Genomic DNA, 17,184 nt, shown 5'->3' on the forward strand with positions numbered 1-17,184 from the left:
TCCGATCGGTGGCATAAGTTCTCGAGCCCTTCCCTTTATCCAGAATTCCGGAGTACTATCCTCTGTATAGCAACTTCTGGCATATTTTGGCTTATCACAATAAGGATTTTGCTAGATATATATGTTTCGTGCAAGAAAAATGTTTAAGCTAACTATAAGATAAGTGGCTTAGTACTCAGCAAAAGAATCCAATTCGGTCGGAAAGATAGGCAATTCGTGCTCAACAAAAAGTTGGATAAGGATTGCAATATATATATATATATATATATAGTTGGTTTCTGAAAAATATTAACGGCTAGCAGTGGTGATTTGCTGTATGAGTACTGTGGCTAGCTTAAGGTGGTTTGATATACATAGCAAAGCTTATAGGGTTTGTCTGGGTCAAAGCAGGGTTCTTGGGAGGAGTTGCACCCCGTCATTTTGCTTTATTGAGTCTCCTAAGGAAGAAATTGAATGCACTTGGATACCTTTTGGCCAAAGAATGGAATTCTTATTTCTTAGTACCTAAACCTGCAAACTTTTACAGATTCATTGAAGACCTTTAATTGCTAGGTCCCCCACTGTCATTGTTGGCGAAAGGAAACCGGCAAGGATAACGATAAGCGGAAAAAAAAAAGGAAGAAAGAAAGAAAGAAAGAAAATAATGCATATTACTATAAATATGTTGGTGAGTGCGTGGATCATGAAACAAGCAAGACTTGGAGAAGGGGCAAAGTCGTTGTGGCTTCTAGGCCGTTCATTCAAAGTCATGAGCTCTTGATATTTCTTACATGCTTTTGTACTGTGTTGACCCCTTGGCTGCGTGAAATGAAATATCTCGGAAGTGCAGAAGCTAGTAATTAATTAAGGTCATTGTTCACTGTATTTGTTTTGACCATTCATAATAATTTCTTACGAATTAAAGCTTCTTGTCATCGGGAGTTCTGAAATAACAATAAACCCATGACCTTTCTCTTGGAAAATCATTTTCTTCTGTTCTCCTTCCTTGGCCCAAAAAAAAAAAAAAAGATCTTGCGGATCGGATGACTCTGCATTTTTATTTCCCCATCGAATTCTTTCCCTCTCTTTCTGTATTTGTGTCATGCTAGCGCGCGTAAGGCTTGGCTGATACTCATGTGAACCTAATTTGAAGATGAAGGTAACTCAGCTATGTCTGTCTAAGCTTTCCTTTATTTCCAAACTATCATCAACAGGCACATGGTTGCTTGGTTATATGCTCTCCTTTTTTTCATTAGCAAACAACTGGAAGATGGAGACCTTATACTATATTTATACACAAATCTCATTACATTTTCTCTTTTACTTAATCACTACCATGGTATTTGCAAGAAAGTTGTCTAGAATGAGATGAAATCATGATCTTTGGATAAGGGTTGGTTTTCTTAGCAGTCTTGGTTTCCATTTTAGCCTTAATTTATACGTCCAAGTTCCCAAAGAAAAAGAACTGCTGCATGTTCTTAGTTTCTAAGACCATATTATATGGTTTTTGATACATCATTCATTTTTGCTGTTACAATAGTTAGAAACTTAGAATGAGAACTTTGATAACCTTACCCTCCAGCAGATTCAGGGATGATATCTCTTGCATCTGGTATAATGTAAGCTGTTGTTTCTGGTGTTATCTATTATTTCATTTGGGCATGTCATAAGAGTGGCCATCTATTTCTTATCCAATAAAGAAAATTGAAATACTGAATTGTGGAACATTAAGTCACCGTTTGGAATGATTAATTTTGAAAAAATTTAAAAAAAATATTTTTCTAATTTTTTGTGTTTGAAAAAAAAAAATATTTATGCAAGAATTTAATTCTCTTGAATCATGAGAATTGATTTTGAATTAAAAGTAAATTTTATCAAAATTATTAGAATTTTATAAAAAAAAAATCACTTAAAGCTTTAAGGGTTAATGAAATTAAGGATTTAAAACCGCGATAACATGAAAACTATATACAAACTAGTGGTTGAAATATTATGGTAAGTAAAAGCATAAGAAACGATCTGTTGTAACCAATAAACGAAATTTCTTCCCAAGTTCTCATAACGAAGTCGTGAAACATAGTTACGCTTCATTTAGCTTCAAAATGGCAACCGTAATATAATCGAGGTGGGCACGCAGTTACTTCGCTGGGTTTACCTATTTAACAGCCAAGGCAAGCTTTTGAGATCTTTAATATACAAAAAGAAAGTTTACAAATGATCTCACAATTAGGGATGGTAAACACAAGGATTATTAAATTAAAACGATGTCAAGCTTGCTTTCCAAATACTAAATTATTACTACTAATTAGATTATAGTGGAGGCCTTGAGCATTTTATTATTATTATTATTATTATTATTTTAAAGAAAAAGGCAAGTGCTTACCAAAAAAACACAAAAAGAAAAGGAAAAAAGGCAAGAATGTGGCGGTCGTTTTATGATGGCGTGCGTGTGTTTTGCGCAAGAGAGGGAGAAGAAATTAGTGGTATTGAGTTTTGCAACTGTAGATAGGCATTCACCATGTTGCCGTTCTAGAAAGAGCTTGGAAGTTGGGAACAATGCCCAAAAAAGAAGAGGCTTGCGATCCACCCTTTAAACATGTGTCCCTTTCATTTCTCTTGGTGGAAGTTGGCAACCCTATATGCAACTATCATTTTGTATAATTTCTTAAGAATCCTTTTATTTTGTTGCTTTCTAGCTTTTCTAGAGAGATAAACTCTCTAGCTTCCTTCTCCTATAAGAGAGTGTCTCCTCACTACCAACAGTATCTCCTGTACTTCTTAGGTATAAGTTAATTTTAATGAGTTGCTATTCTCTGCTTCACATGATAACTATTTATGTGAGCGGTTTGATAACTATTAATCACATGATAGTATAATAGTTATATTAATTATAGTGATTTCATGTAAAATTTATCATAATTAATGACTAATATATAATCATTCAATAATTTTTCTGGCTTTGGTTTGTAATTTTTTCTAAATTTAATTTATTTATATTTATTAATATAATGTAGATATATTTTTAGGCCGGGCCTTGCCTTAATTAGGATCTAACTCATATATTGGGCCACAAGAAAATTTTCTTTGCAGTGTAACTCATTCACCTTTTTCAATGAAAAAAAAAGTCAATTTCTTAATAATTATATTTTAATATTCAAGCAGTAACTTATCATAGAACAAGTTCCGTATCTACACTTTTCGTATAATTATATATATATATAAATTAAAATAGCACATATATCATTTAACATTTGACTAAGTATCAGTTGAATCCCTTCCAAAACACAATCAGTTGATCAAATCAATGGCCAAATGTTTGACCGAATAATCGAATTATAAGAAGGCATGTTCGGATTACCTTCGACTGTGAATGGGTAACCAAGTAAAACTCCACCAATTTATTTCGTCAAACATTTTTAATTTTTCCATAGGATTTGGATAAAAATAATGAGAGCTGTATATTTGTAATTGAGTTTGTGATGCATGGGTGGATAAAAATTGTCCATTATAACAAATGGTGGACACGTGAGATATGATTAAACAACTGTTGCATATAGGGAAATTGAGTTAGGTGCTGTTTGTTTGGTGAGCCAATGATCATCCCAACCACCGGATCAGGATGAGGATGAGACTTTTGCTTCCACAATATTAAATTAACCATCAAATTTTAGCCAATTATATCAAAACTGCCATCGAAATAATTCTCCTTCTCCTGATATAGCAGTATCCACTTTAAAGGAATATTCGTTTTGTAATCACACCAAGTATTGTTTCAAGTAGGTGTGTTCAGATTCTCGTCATGTCAAGTTGTTCTATTCAACTCTAGCTTAATAATAGTGGCAGTTCAGTCCTTTTGATGCGTGTGTTTTACCAAATACATAATTTTTGAATTGGCCACTTGTATTTATGTTAATTTAATTGCAACATCAATTTTAACTTTTAACTCATTAATGTTAAAATTATTTTTAAAATTAAGTTGTCTTGAATTTAAATTATAACTAGAGCTAAATAAAAAAATAAAATTGCAACATCAATGGTGAAGGATTGATGCTTAAATTCTTTAAAAGAGTTCGAAACTTCTAGACAAAAATAGAGAGAGATCAGACGACTTGTAGATGGTCTGGCAGGCAATCAGACCTGTAATGAAGTGTGACGACCTGTTGACGGGGCGTTTTGCTGAAGGACAGACTTGCATGATAGAAGTAGGGTTAAACAAGGTAGGCCTAATGAAAGAAGAGTTGGAGTGTCCGAAATGCTCGTAGGGCCCGGATGCTCATCAGGGCAAATGAGTTGTTCAGGAGAGCCCGAATGCTCGGAAGCTCACAAAGCAAGAAGGAAAATCCAGAGGCTCGAAGACTCACTAAGGCTTGAGAGCTTCGAAGCCCAGAAGGCTAGAGAGCGAGAGTAGCTCGGAAGCTTGAAAACTAGCCAGGATAAGAGTAGTCTGGATGCAGAAGTTCAAAGTGCCTGGAAGCTTAGAATGCACAGATTTCTCAAAGTGCTCGTAAGGTCTAACACGCAGATTATTTAAAGTGTTCAAAACATCTGAAAGAATTAAAAAGAATGATGACATTTTATTTTTCCGCCTTCATTTAAAAAAGTTGAGGGCTTTTTTTCAGTCTTTTCATAGGCGGTTAAGGTCGTTGAGTTTGTTATTTAAGAAGCAGACGTTCTCTATTTTTTAGTGTGAAAGTTGAGAAAGTGCACCGAGTGAAAAGCGCTGTGATTGTTATTTTTCTCTGCCATTGTTGATTTGTAATCGAGGTTGTACTTGGGTGTGGTTGTTCTCTCTCGGTAACTCATTGTGAATAAAAAGATTCCCTCTTCCGAGACGTAGGATGATCCAAACTCGTAAAACTCTATGTGTTTTCTTTTTCTCTATTTTCTCTTTCTTTTTTTTATTTTTTTATTTTCTATTACGTAGCTCACCGGAGATCGAAGTTACGGTGTTAGAGTAACTACAAGTGGTAATAGAGTACGATTTGTGAGCAAGGAGATTCATCGTCGGTCAGTTTTCTTGAAGTCTGGTTGAGAAAAGAATGATGTCGATAATGCAGAAACTTGGTGTTGAGAAGTTTGATGGGAGAGGAGATTTCATGCTTTGGAAAGAAAAGATCGAGATAAATCTCCAGATCATGGGGCTATAAGATGCTCTTAATGATGATCCAGAAACATGGAATTTTGAGAAAGAGAATGAATCAAAGAAACCAAGAACTCCACTCCATAAAAGAATTCTTTCTTTAACTCCTGAAACCTCGAAATCTTCTAGGGCTGCTTCAATCATCACCTCGGATCAAGAAGCAAGATCCAAAGAGAAAGAGATTGAGGAGCTTGTCAAAAGGTCAAGAAGAGAAAGAAGTAAGTAGGTTAGGAACTTGATAGTTCTGTGTCTCTTGGATTAGATTCTTAAAAACGTAATCCATGAAAAGACTACTTTTGGAATCTAGAGACTTCTGGAGAAACTCTACCTGAAACAATTTTGATTCCTGTGTCTATTTTAGAAAGCTTGAAGATCATACTCTAATATATCTAATGATATATGTAGATGACATATTGATAGCAGTAAAGAATCAATTAGAGGTCAAGAGATTGAAGGAAATGCTAGGAGCAAAATTTGATATGAAGGATTTGGGGTTTGCAAAAAAAATCCTGGGAATGAACATTCAGAGAGATAGAATTGGAAACCGATTAACTCTATCTCAAAAGAATTACGTGCAGAAGGTTTTAAGAACATTTGGAATAAACTAAGCAAAAGTTGTGAATACTCCATTGGGGGCTCATTTCAAGCTAAATTCGAGCAAGGATTCAAAGGAGTTTGATGAGTCATTCAAAGAAATGGTCCCCTATTAACGTTGTAATACCCGGCTAGAGTCCGGCATCAGAATTCCACTTTCCGGTGGAGTTCAAGATGTCGGAAGTCTCTAGAAGGGTGAGATTTATGTTTTTCTTAAATGTTTTGCTATGTTCATGAAGTTTTAAGCATAATGACATGAGTGTTTGAGTGAAATGAACCAAGGCAGAAAAGCCAGGTTCGGCCGCCGAAGTTGAGGTTCAGCCGCCGAACATGCATGGCTTTCGGTTTCACGTGTGGCCGCCGAAGGTGGTCTGGCCAGCCACCTATAAATGGCCCTCAGTCGGTTGAAGCGGTAGAGCACCGTTTCTTTCACTTGCTGAGGTGAAACTCTGCCCTTTGTGAGTATTTCTTCATGTTTTCATTAAATCATGCAAAGATTTGATTAGTTTTTATGATCTGTTCTACTCACTGGGCTATAGAGCTCATCCCACTCCCTTAACCCCAGTTTTGCAGATTCTGTGTACAGTGTACAGGGACAGTCCAGCAGAGTACAGAAAGAGTAAAGAGATTTGTAATAGCTTAGAGTGGACATGTAATATTAAAGAGATGTAATAGTTGTGTCTAAAGTTAGACATGTGCTTGACTTAGTGAGGTATGTTTTGTATATGATCAGTCTATGTATATATGTTTTGCTGTATGTGAAAAACCAGGCTTACCAGGTATGAATTAACCCATCTAGGGCAAGCTCTAGTCAGGGATACAGAGTACAGAGTACAGACATAGTGCATGCACAGGTTAAGCCTTAGTTCAGAAAAGAGTTTTTATTTTCACAGAAAATGTATGATCATGTATGATTTTGACAGGTACACAGAGAGTATAACAGGCTTGCTACGGATTCTGGCGGCCTTAAGCCGACCTGAATCCTAGCGCCGGTGACGGTCCCTCATTTGAGTCTATCTGTATAGGTACAGACCAGAGGAACCAGAGAGAGCAGCAGTGAGTTCTGCTCCAGAGTTTTCAGAGCCTGCAGAGTCAGTCCAGTTAGCCAGAGGTGAGTGGAATTAAACTTAACTCTTTTACTTGCACAATGGAATGTTTTAGCATATCTCATGCATCATAACTATGCCATAGGTTGAGTGCATTAGTCTCCACGAATATGTTGCATTGCATCGTTATTGGGTATTACTGAAAGTATCTCCAATGAAGGGAGTGGTTCGTTTTGGAAAGAAGGGTAAATTAGCTCCACGGTACATTGGACCCTTTGAGGTGTTGCAGAGGATCGGAAATGTGTCGTATAAGCTGGATTTACCTGCTTCTATGGAGAGAATTCACCCGGTATTTCATGTTTCTATGCTACGGCAGTTTTTGGAGTCGTTACAGACGTGTTGTTTGCTATAATTGGAACAAGGCCAGATTTGACTTATCTAGTCGGAGTTATCAACAGGTTGATTAGCAAACTAGAAAGAGATCATTAAAATGTCGTGAAGTGGGTACTTAGGTATATAAGAGGTACTCAAAAGCTGAAACTCAATTATGTTAGGGAATCAGATCTGAAGGTCAGAGGTTTTTGTGATTTTGATTATGCAGTTGATTTGGATAAAAGGAGGTCAGTGTTAGGGTATATATTCACTATTGGTGGAAATGTTGTAAGACAGAAGTCCGGGTTGTAGCATGTTGTAGCTGTTTCGACCATAGAAACCAAGTACATGGCATTAACAAAAGCCATTAAAGAGAGAATCTAGTTAAAAGGTCTGACGGAGGAGCTCAAATTCAAATAAGAGACAGTGGAGGTGTTTTGTGATTCTCATAGTACAATCAGTTTGTCAAAGAATAACGTGATTCATGAAAGAACCAAATACATAGATATCACATTGCACTTCTTTAGAGATTTGATATCTAAAAGCATTATCAAGGTTTTGAAGATCCACACAGAAGAAAACCCTCCCGATGCACTCACTAAGATTTTATTGGTTAACAAGTTCAAAATGACAGCGAGTTTGTTGAAGCTCACTGAAGAATGAAGAGGGTCAGGTTAAAGAAGAAATGAGGATTCGCATGAGCTGAAGAAGTTTAAGCAAGGTGGAGAATTAAAGGACCGATGCTCAAATTCTTCAAAAGAGCTCAGAACCTCTGCATAAAAATAGAGAGAGAGATTAGACGACCTGTAGATGGCCTAGCAGATGAACAGACTTGTAATGATGTGTGACGACCTGTTGACTAGGTGTTTTGTTGAAGGGCAGGCTTGCCTGAAGGAAGGGCTGACCTGCTTAATAGAAGCAGGGCTAAACATGGAGGCCTTGTGAGGTAAGGGCTGGAGTGCCTGGAATGCTCGTAGGGACAATGGAGCCCGAATACTGTTAAGGAAGGTTAGTTGTCCGGGAGAGCTCGGATGCTCGAAAGCTTCTAAGGTATGAAGGAAAGCCTAGAGGCTCGAAGACTCGCTGAGGCTTAAAAGCTTAAAAGCCCGAAAGGCTGGAGGGCGAGAGTAGCTCAGAAGCTTGAAGACTCACAAGCGCAAGAGTAGCTCGAATGTGAAAGTTCAAACTGCCCAAAAGCTTAGAATGCACAGATTCCTCAAAGTGCTCGGCAGGTCTGACACACGGATTCCTTAAAGTGCTCGAAAAGTCTTAAAGGATTAAAAGAAATGATGACACTTTATTTTTCCGCCTTCATTTAAAAGAGTTGAGGGTTTTTTTTAGTCTTTTCATGGGGTTAAGGGCGTTGAGTTTGCTATTTAAGGAGCAGACATCCCTTTGTTTTTTAGTGTGAAAAGTTGAGAAAATGCGTAAAGTGAAAAGCTGTAACGACCCGAAAATCGGACCGCTACCGGCGCTAGGATCCAGGTCGATTTAAGGTCGCCGGGACCCGTAGCAAGCTTGCTATACTCTCTATGTACCTGTAAAATCCCATACATGATCATACATTTTCTGTAAAAATATAAAACTTTACTCTGAACCAAGGTTCAACATGTGCATGCACTATCTCTGTACTACAGAACCCCTTACTAGAGTTTGCTCTAGACGGGTTAAACTCATACATGTTAAGCCTGGTTTTCACATACTCATAAAAATATTTACATAAAACAAACCATGTATACAAAAGGGATTTACAATACATATGGGTCAAGCACACTACTAAACTCTATACAAAGCTAATACATCTCTTTACAAGATTACATCTAGAGGATTCCGACATCTTGGATTCCACCGGAGAGTAGAATTCTGATGCCGGACTCTAGTCGGGTATTACAAAAGCGTTGTGATTGTTATTTTTCTCTACCATTGTTGATTTGTAATCGAGCTTGTACTTATGTGTGGTAGTTCCCTCTCTGTAACTCATCGTAAATAAAAGGATTCCCTCTTCCGAGACATAGAACGATCCTCCAAAAAATTAATCCAAACTTTTAAAACTCTCTGTGTTTTCTTCTTCTCTATTTTTTTTCTTTAATTTTTTATTTTTTGTTACGTATCTCATCGGAGATGAAAGTTATGGTATCATAGTAACTAGAAATTAAATAATTAGCGGTATGAAATTAAAGCAAGTGACGAATTAATTAAGGATGAAATTACCCATTAAATAATATGCAAACATCCCAATAATATTTTTTTAAAATAATCAACAAGATTTCTATATAGACCTGACCCACTAAGTTTTTTTTTTTGACATGCAAGATAATGCATTACAAGACTGTTAAATGCAACAAATGAACGTTATTACAAAAACTCTAATGGTTCAGACAATTGATAACTCAACCATTTCGAGGGAAGATAATTTTTCAGAAAGAGTAGCAAAGTGATTAGCTATATGAGGAATATGTCTGAATGTAATATGCGGCATTTGGAAACTAAAAGATAATATAGCTGCTACAGTTGCACTAATTTCTTAGATTCAAGAGGGCATTAACACATACAATGCATCATATAACAATAAAGAGTTTGTCGCACACTCAATAGAGTAAATGTCTGCATTAAAAGCCCATTTAATACCTATAAGGACAACTCGAGCTTCACCTGCAATAGCAGAGGAACAATGAATCTTGTTGATAATGCCATGAACAACTGATCCTTCACTATCAATAAAACAGTAAAAGCATTAGCTGCCAGGGAAAACCAATCCCTCCATGCAACATCACACATAAGCCTAAGAACCCTAGATGGAGGTGGACTACAACTAAAGTTATGTAAAATATCAGCTGAAGCCAACATACATATAGAGGGATCAACAAAAACCATACTTTACTGCAACTGCCATAAGTCAGTAGATGTGCGTCGTGATGTAGTTGTAAGATTAGGGTCAAGCTTGTTAAATATGCATCTATTCCATTCTTTCCAAATATGTCATAATGTAAATGCAACTAATGTTAGTAGTAACAAGCCATCAGAATCCAAGCATGACTTTTCCAGCAAAACTTTCCACCATTTTAAAAAACTAAGAAAGCCCTCCAAACAGGACATGTACCCACAAAGACTTACAAACCAAACCACTCTAACATAAAGACACCAAAAAAACTTATGTTCTAAACTTTTGGGTTGAGATAAACAAATAGAATATCGAGACCAAACAGAATACCTCGAGTCGCTAAATTATCCAAAATAGGCAAAGCATTATGGAGGCAGTGCCAAAAGAAATTTTCAAATTAGGCATAACTAGAAGTGACCAAACAGACCCCCACACTCCTGGAAGAATTAAAACTGAATAAGAGGCTTGGCATGCTGTAAGGAGATAAAGTATCCCCTCGTCGAATATCTCAAGATGGACGAAAAGGAGTAGAAGGAGACCCATTTATTAAAATGGAAAAGCTGACTGTTGAGACACATTGCATCACCGGCTGGACCTAAGATGAAGCAAAACTCATCCGCAAAAGCACCAGACGAAGAAACTCCCAATTCACATGATTATAAGTCTTATACATGTCCAGTTTTTAAGCCATAGAGTGCAACTTATTGTTCGACATTTTGAGATAATGAAAAACCTCATGGACAATCATGATGTTGTCCTCAATAGCTTGATGTGGAACAAAGGCATTTTGATTTTCAGGAATAAGGGAAGACATCCATGGCTTTAATATGTTCACAATAGTTTTGGAAATAATCTTATAAATAAAGTTAGATAGATTAATAGAACGAAACTGATGAATACCAACAGGAAGACACTTAGGAGTAAGAACAATCTTAGTCATGTTCATCTCTCGAAGCATGTAGCCTGATTCATAAAAACGACGAATAACACTACATAATGAGTGGCCAATAATATCCTAATTCTGTTGATAGAGTAATCCAAAAAAACCATCAGGACCTAGAGTCTTATCACCACACAATTGAAAAACAGCTACTTTGATCTTAGCGTCAGAAATGGGCAATAATAAAGTGTCATTGATCATTTGAGTGACCAAAGAGGGAATAAGAGAAAGAACCTGATCACTACCCTATAAAGATATTGCAGTATAAAGCTGTTGAAAATAACTATTGATATACAAATGAATAGTAACATCCTGATCAATCCAAGAACCCATGTCAGTCTAAAGACGAGTAATACGATTGTACTATTGTCGTTGAATAGCAGATAAGTGAAAAAAATGTGTGTTTCTATCCCCTTTCCATAACCACTGTACACAAGAATATTGTTTCCAATGTAATTCCTCTCGAAGCCAGAGAGTATGAAGCTCGTCAAGTAAACGAGTCTCAGTATCCATATTAGCAGCATTAAAAGGCTTACAATAAATCGCTTCCAACTGTTGCTGAAACTGAGTCATCTAGTGTTGATCACACCAAAAAGAGTGTTGGTGCCAAGCACTGAGATGAGATTTACAAGATTTCAATTTAAGCACAAACAAAAACATTATAGAACCATGACTAGGTGCCTCTTATGCGTGTTGGATTATCGTAGAACACTGCCGATGTGTTAGCTTAGACTTACCAAAGTAAGCATCAAGCAGTAAAAGCAAAGGATGATGGTCCAATACCAACAATGACTCATGAATAATTTGAGCTTGTGGAAAGCATTCTTGCCAATCAATAGACACTAAAGCCCGACGTTGTTGAATTGTTTGATCTCCAAAACGTTTATTAAACCATGTATAAGGAGAGCCTTTCCATTCTAATTTCAATAAAGCACAAGTTTGGATAAAATCCTCAAATTCAGCCATCTGAAAATACCGCATCTAGCAACCACCTAATTTATCGTCTCGGCCCTGATGACATTAAAATCACCTATACAATACCAAGGTAAAAGTTATGAAAGATACAGTTATTTCAAACCACTCCACAACAGATCCTTAGACCCCCTAGTAGGATAGCCATAAACAAAAGTAACATGCGATTTTATGTTCATACCAACCATTTATACAAGACAATCAATAAAATGTTAAGAAACAGTATAGGGTTCGACCAAAACAGTATCATGTCAACACAAAGATTAAACCCTAACTTTACCCAATTGATTGATAAAATAGAGTAAAGATATCTATATTGACATTGCAATCGCTGCATATATGAACATTATTGTTTGATTTCCATTAAGAAAACTAGGGATGGTGTATATTTACATAAAAGATCCTTTAGAGCTTTAACTGCTATGGGCTGCCCATACTCTAACAGTTTCAAACTAAAATCGTCACGATGGGTTCGAAAAATATAACTATTATGTTTAGAAAAAGTATTGGAAGCACATTCGAATAAAACACTTTAATTTCTGATAAGAGTGGAGAAAGGATTTGCAAACTGGAGCATAAATTCTCTCATTCAGTTAAATCATCAAACACCTGTGCTGTAGACATTAACTACGGTTATGAAAGACCAACCTACAAACGATGCAAACTTGCTGTGATCCATAAAACCACGTGATTCGCGGCACTAAACCCACCATGCGTCAACAACTGACAAGCCTTGCACCGCTTTTCGACTGCTTCTTGCTCCCTCGTACTACACATAAACTTGTGCCGTCCTAAAAACTAATACCTCATGAACGCTGATACTCAAAAACAATTCCTTTCAGATCAAAAGTCCACTCACGCAATCCTATTCCAGGTTCTTCAATTTCCCATTCAAGTCTCGTTCGGCGTTCTCTTCTGATTCTTCTTCACATCAAATCATGCAAGGTTCTTCTTCTCCTCTCTTAAAATGCACTTTTCCTTTCAAGGAGAAGAGTTTCTTCTTGCTTTTTTCGCCACTAAGTTACCTGCACAGAAAAATCAACAATGTTGAAGCCGTAATCAATGTGGGGCACATGGAAGAGAGTCTTGGATGAAGGGTATGATTTACAGAAATATCACTCTAACAAACGCCCAGGTGTTCTTCAACCAAAAACAAAAAAAAAGACCCAAGTGTGAAATTAGGGTTAGATTCGTATAGAGCATGGACTCCTTGTATATCGTCTACGCTCAAATCTACCCTTTTCGACCTAGGTTTCAAGTCGGGATACATCACCGCTTTATTAACTCAAAAGTGGGCCACCTTTGATTTCTCCAAATCAAAAACAACGCCCCACATTTCTGCAGCATCCAAATGAAACTTGCCGTTCTCTGACGAAAATGAGCGGGCTGACAGCCCTAAGACCCCATTAAACGGTTCTCCATATCCATGATCTCCACTGTAAAATCCTATTTTAATATCAATGAAACCACAATCATCTGTCTCTATGAAGATCACTGGAATCACCGATTCCCATCGAGACAAAGCACGCTTAAACACAAGTAACTTATCAAATTCTCCGGGGAGAATCCGTACGTGAGAGTCATAGGTATGTGGCAAGTCTATCGAGGCTTCCTCATAAATACACATAATATCTTGAAGCATGCAGTCTACGAACAGTGTCGGGTACCCCGTATCTCCATGCCAATATTATTTGCAAGAGGGTGTGAGAATCGAGCTTACCAGCAATCGGGAGACCTTCTTGTTCTTGATACTGAAAAATCGCCAATTCGAACCGATGGTCGAAGTTATCTGTTATGTTGTCCAAATCTAGTAACTCGAAATAACCGAATAGATGGAATTATCTTTTGAGCTCGGATATGCCGCTGACATGGCTGCAGCCCTGCTGGCATTGGAGAAACTTTTGAAATTGTACCACGTGTAGTTAAAGTTAACTGAAGGCGACGTCGTTAATGCAGATCCCGGCGTTCCACTGGAGTCGATACATGGCGGGTTGTGGAGGAGAAATATGACAAGGAAAGTGCAGATAAGAGATGGAAGCATAGTAAGGTAATCAGGTAAGGGTCGTAGGCGTTGGATACTTTACATTGCAGGCCTAAACGGAAGCTTCATTGGAAAGAAAAGTTTAAATGGGTAACTTATAATACCTGTCTAATTAAAAAGTTGAAATGCATATTGTTTATTCACACACTCTTCGCGGTCTGCCCGAGCTGTTTTAGACTTGCGAAACCCTCCATGTGCGGAGTCTGAGAAATGCATGCATGAACAGCGACTGCATATAAATATGTTGAGTCTTCTTTCTTCCACCAGCGTAATTTTCTCTGTTATGTGAAGGACCTCTTTTAATCTGTAGCTCATCACTTAGATTGAACTAGGGCTCTACTTGTATGGGTTCACATCAAAATTGTAATAAATGGGAGAATGTTGTGGGCTCGTTAGTTAACAAAATTGGCTGAGAATGGGCTTTGTATGTATATGTATGGCTATAAAAGAGCCCATGAGGAGTTAGAGGACCAAAAGATGAAAGGTATTAATCCCATGGTTGGATTTCATGAGTTTACTTATTAGAAGGTGTCCGTTATCCATGGTTTTACAAATGAAAGCATTTCCCTTCCCAGCTAGGGGGATATGAGGGAAGACTGGTTACGACTTTGGAGGGGGCTCAGAACCAATTGTGTCGCTGGTGAGGTGGACCAAACAAGCACGGGTCTCTTTTTGTATAACTTCCTGGGATCACTGGATCAGTGCAATAATAAAAGATCCCCATCTACGTCTGTTAGCTACGTCTGTCTTCTGTATGTGGCCTCTGGGAATGAAGATATTTCCTTTTTCGGTGGAGCAAATTTTATTCCCTAATAGAAAAAGCCCCATCTTGGGTTTTGACTCAGTTTTCCATGAGGATATTTAATTGGTACAAAAAGGACTCCTTTAATGGTTTCTTAGGGATTGCTGCTTTTGATTAACCGCATGTATTATTTTAATATAAAATTAAACAATAAATTCTGAATTAAATTTATGATTCTTCCGAAACCCTATGTCTTTAAGGATAAAAAAAATCCCAAAACTAGCATCAATTAATTGTATTTAAGTGTAAAGCCAAATTCTTATACGCCATTTCCAAAAACAATAGGATTGATTTCTTCATAGTTTTCTTTTCATCTCACATGAAAAAAGGGAGCGGGTTCGCATTAACCAAATAGCTTTTGTACTAAATCAAAATGTCATCTATTCTTAATTAATGATTAAGCTTGTGTTAAGGTATCATCTGATGAACGCGAGTGCAGACTTAAATTATTTTTAATTGAAAAACTACGCGCATTAGATGTAGATGGTTTTATTGATGCATTTTGCTCCTGGATTATTTGATTCACGTTCCACCTCGAACATTTATTAAAAATTTAAATTATATATAATAACAGTAAAAAATCATTAAATTAATTAAATTAATTATTTTGAACTGAGCTGTTAGTTTTATTTTAAACAGATACTCGCTTTGATCATAAATTAAAAGAACAGTGCAATTTTAGGTTTTTTTTCTTTTTTGAAAAAAATTATTATCAAGAAAAGTTTCTGCTTATTATAAGTTCAGTGTTTGATTTCTGAAGCAGTTATTGTTGGGAAATTTGCATAAATAATACTCTAAACCTGAGTCGTTAGTAAATGATAATAATTAATGATATATTGGAAATAAAAATTTGATGATGTCACTCAGTTTCTCATTTAACTTGTAAGCCAGCAGGGCCAGGCAAAGGTCTGGAAGTGGAAGGACAAAGAGGAAGAAAACAGTTGATCACGTGCAGTGAACGTGAAGCTGACAAAGCCACTTCTCCAAATATCACGAGCCGAGCAACCCGCATTATATCAGGCAAATACAAAGCCCTGAAGAGAGCCTCCACGTGCAGGGTTTTGAAAAGCAATTCTCCATGACCATGAACAGTTAGCAGTTGCATTTAAAAGAGGATGGGCTCCACAATAAAGACCCATCAAATTGACGACTGGGGAGCTAAGAACAACGCTGCACTTGTTCCACCAGACAATTTGCAACTTTCACTTTCATTCCCCTCTTCTTTCTCTCTCTCTCTCTCTCTCTCTCTACCCTTCCCTCCTCCTTGCCTGCGTGTCTAATACTGTTAAACATTCTAATGATTCCTGTTAGCAAGTAAACAAATGATTCGCACTATAAAGCAACTGTGGTTAATTACTTTAGTATAAAAAATTAAAATGGTAATTAAGGTTAAGGAAATGTATTTGGTATTAGGTACCCAAAATTAAGATAAATAAATGACTTGGTCTTCAAAGTCTCCTAAGAGATTTTGGATGCAAATTTCCTATTCACAGTCAAAAATCAATTTTCCTTGAAAAGCAATATATTCGACTCGATTATAAATTTAGATTAAATTGATATTGGAATCATCAGATGAGCTCAGGGGGCTAGATTTAATAGCGCTTGGTGAATGGACTAGTTAGGAAATTTCCTTGTGTTTTCATCTCCACATTTTGCTCTATCGTAAAACACAAACATCATCAAGTGGAAGTTTCTTGGGGACGTTCCTCCACCCACCAAGAATTGGAATCCACCCGGTTTGTGTGGCTTCGATGTGAGCTGTTCCTGTGCATGCTTGAAAATTTTGCACTTATTGAATAAAAAGGACAAGCCACGAATTTCCTCATTTTCTGGAATGTAATACAAGAAGTTTGGCATCCATAATCATGTAGAAAAGCATAAAAGATATGCGGAAAAAGACTGATGATTATTGTTAATTTATTTTCACCCACGCAAATCCTGAGACCATCATAAAGTAAGCACGTAAAATCGGAACAAAACTTATAAAGAGATGAAGGACCCACAATTAAATCCCCAGGAAGTTGCATGGACGTGTCCAAATCATTACAACCGACAAAAACATACCAAAACCCACTAATATTTTTTTCTTTTTGACAAATCGATCAAAAAGCTAAATATTTGCAGATATTTATATATTTATTTTTTATTAAATTTTTTAATTTTAATTTAATTGATTCAATTCTCCCCTTCTTCACGTAATTTTAGCCATTCTATAAATTTTTAAATTTAATAATTTATGTGATAATTTAATAATTTAGTTGAAATATTATGTATATTATTATTTTTTTATATAAATTAATAATTAAATGATTGAAAAAATTCAATGTTTATTTTATTTTATATTTTAATTTAAATATTTAAATTTTAATTTAATTGACACAATGTTTGTATTTAAAATTAATTTTAATCAATTTTTA

At 36.4% G+C, this 17,184-nt stretch overlaps 1 pseudogene; it reads right to left on the reverse strand.

Annotated features, from left to right (window-relative positions):
* Positions 1 to 11,291: 11,291 nt before the first annotated feature.
* LOC110611156 lies at positions 11,292 to 13,965 on the reverse strand (annotated as a pseudogene).
* Positions 13,966 to 17,184: the final 3,219 nt, after the last annotated feature.

Source organism: Manihot esculenta, chromosome 1, assembly GCF_001659605.2.
Source record: "Manihot esculenta cultivar AM560-2 chromosome 1, M.esculenta_v8, whole genome shotgun sequence".
NCBI lineage: Eukaryota > Viridiplantae > Streptophyta > Magnoliopsida > Malpighiales > Euphorbiaceae > Manihot > Manihot esculenta.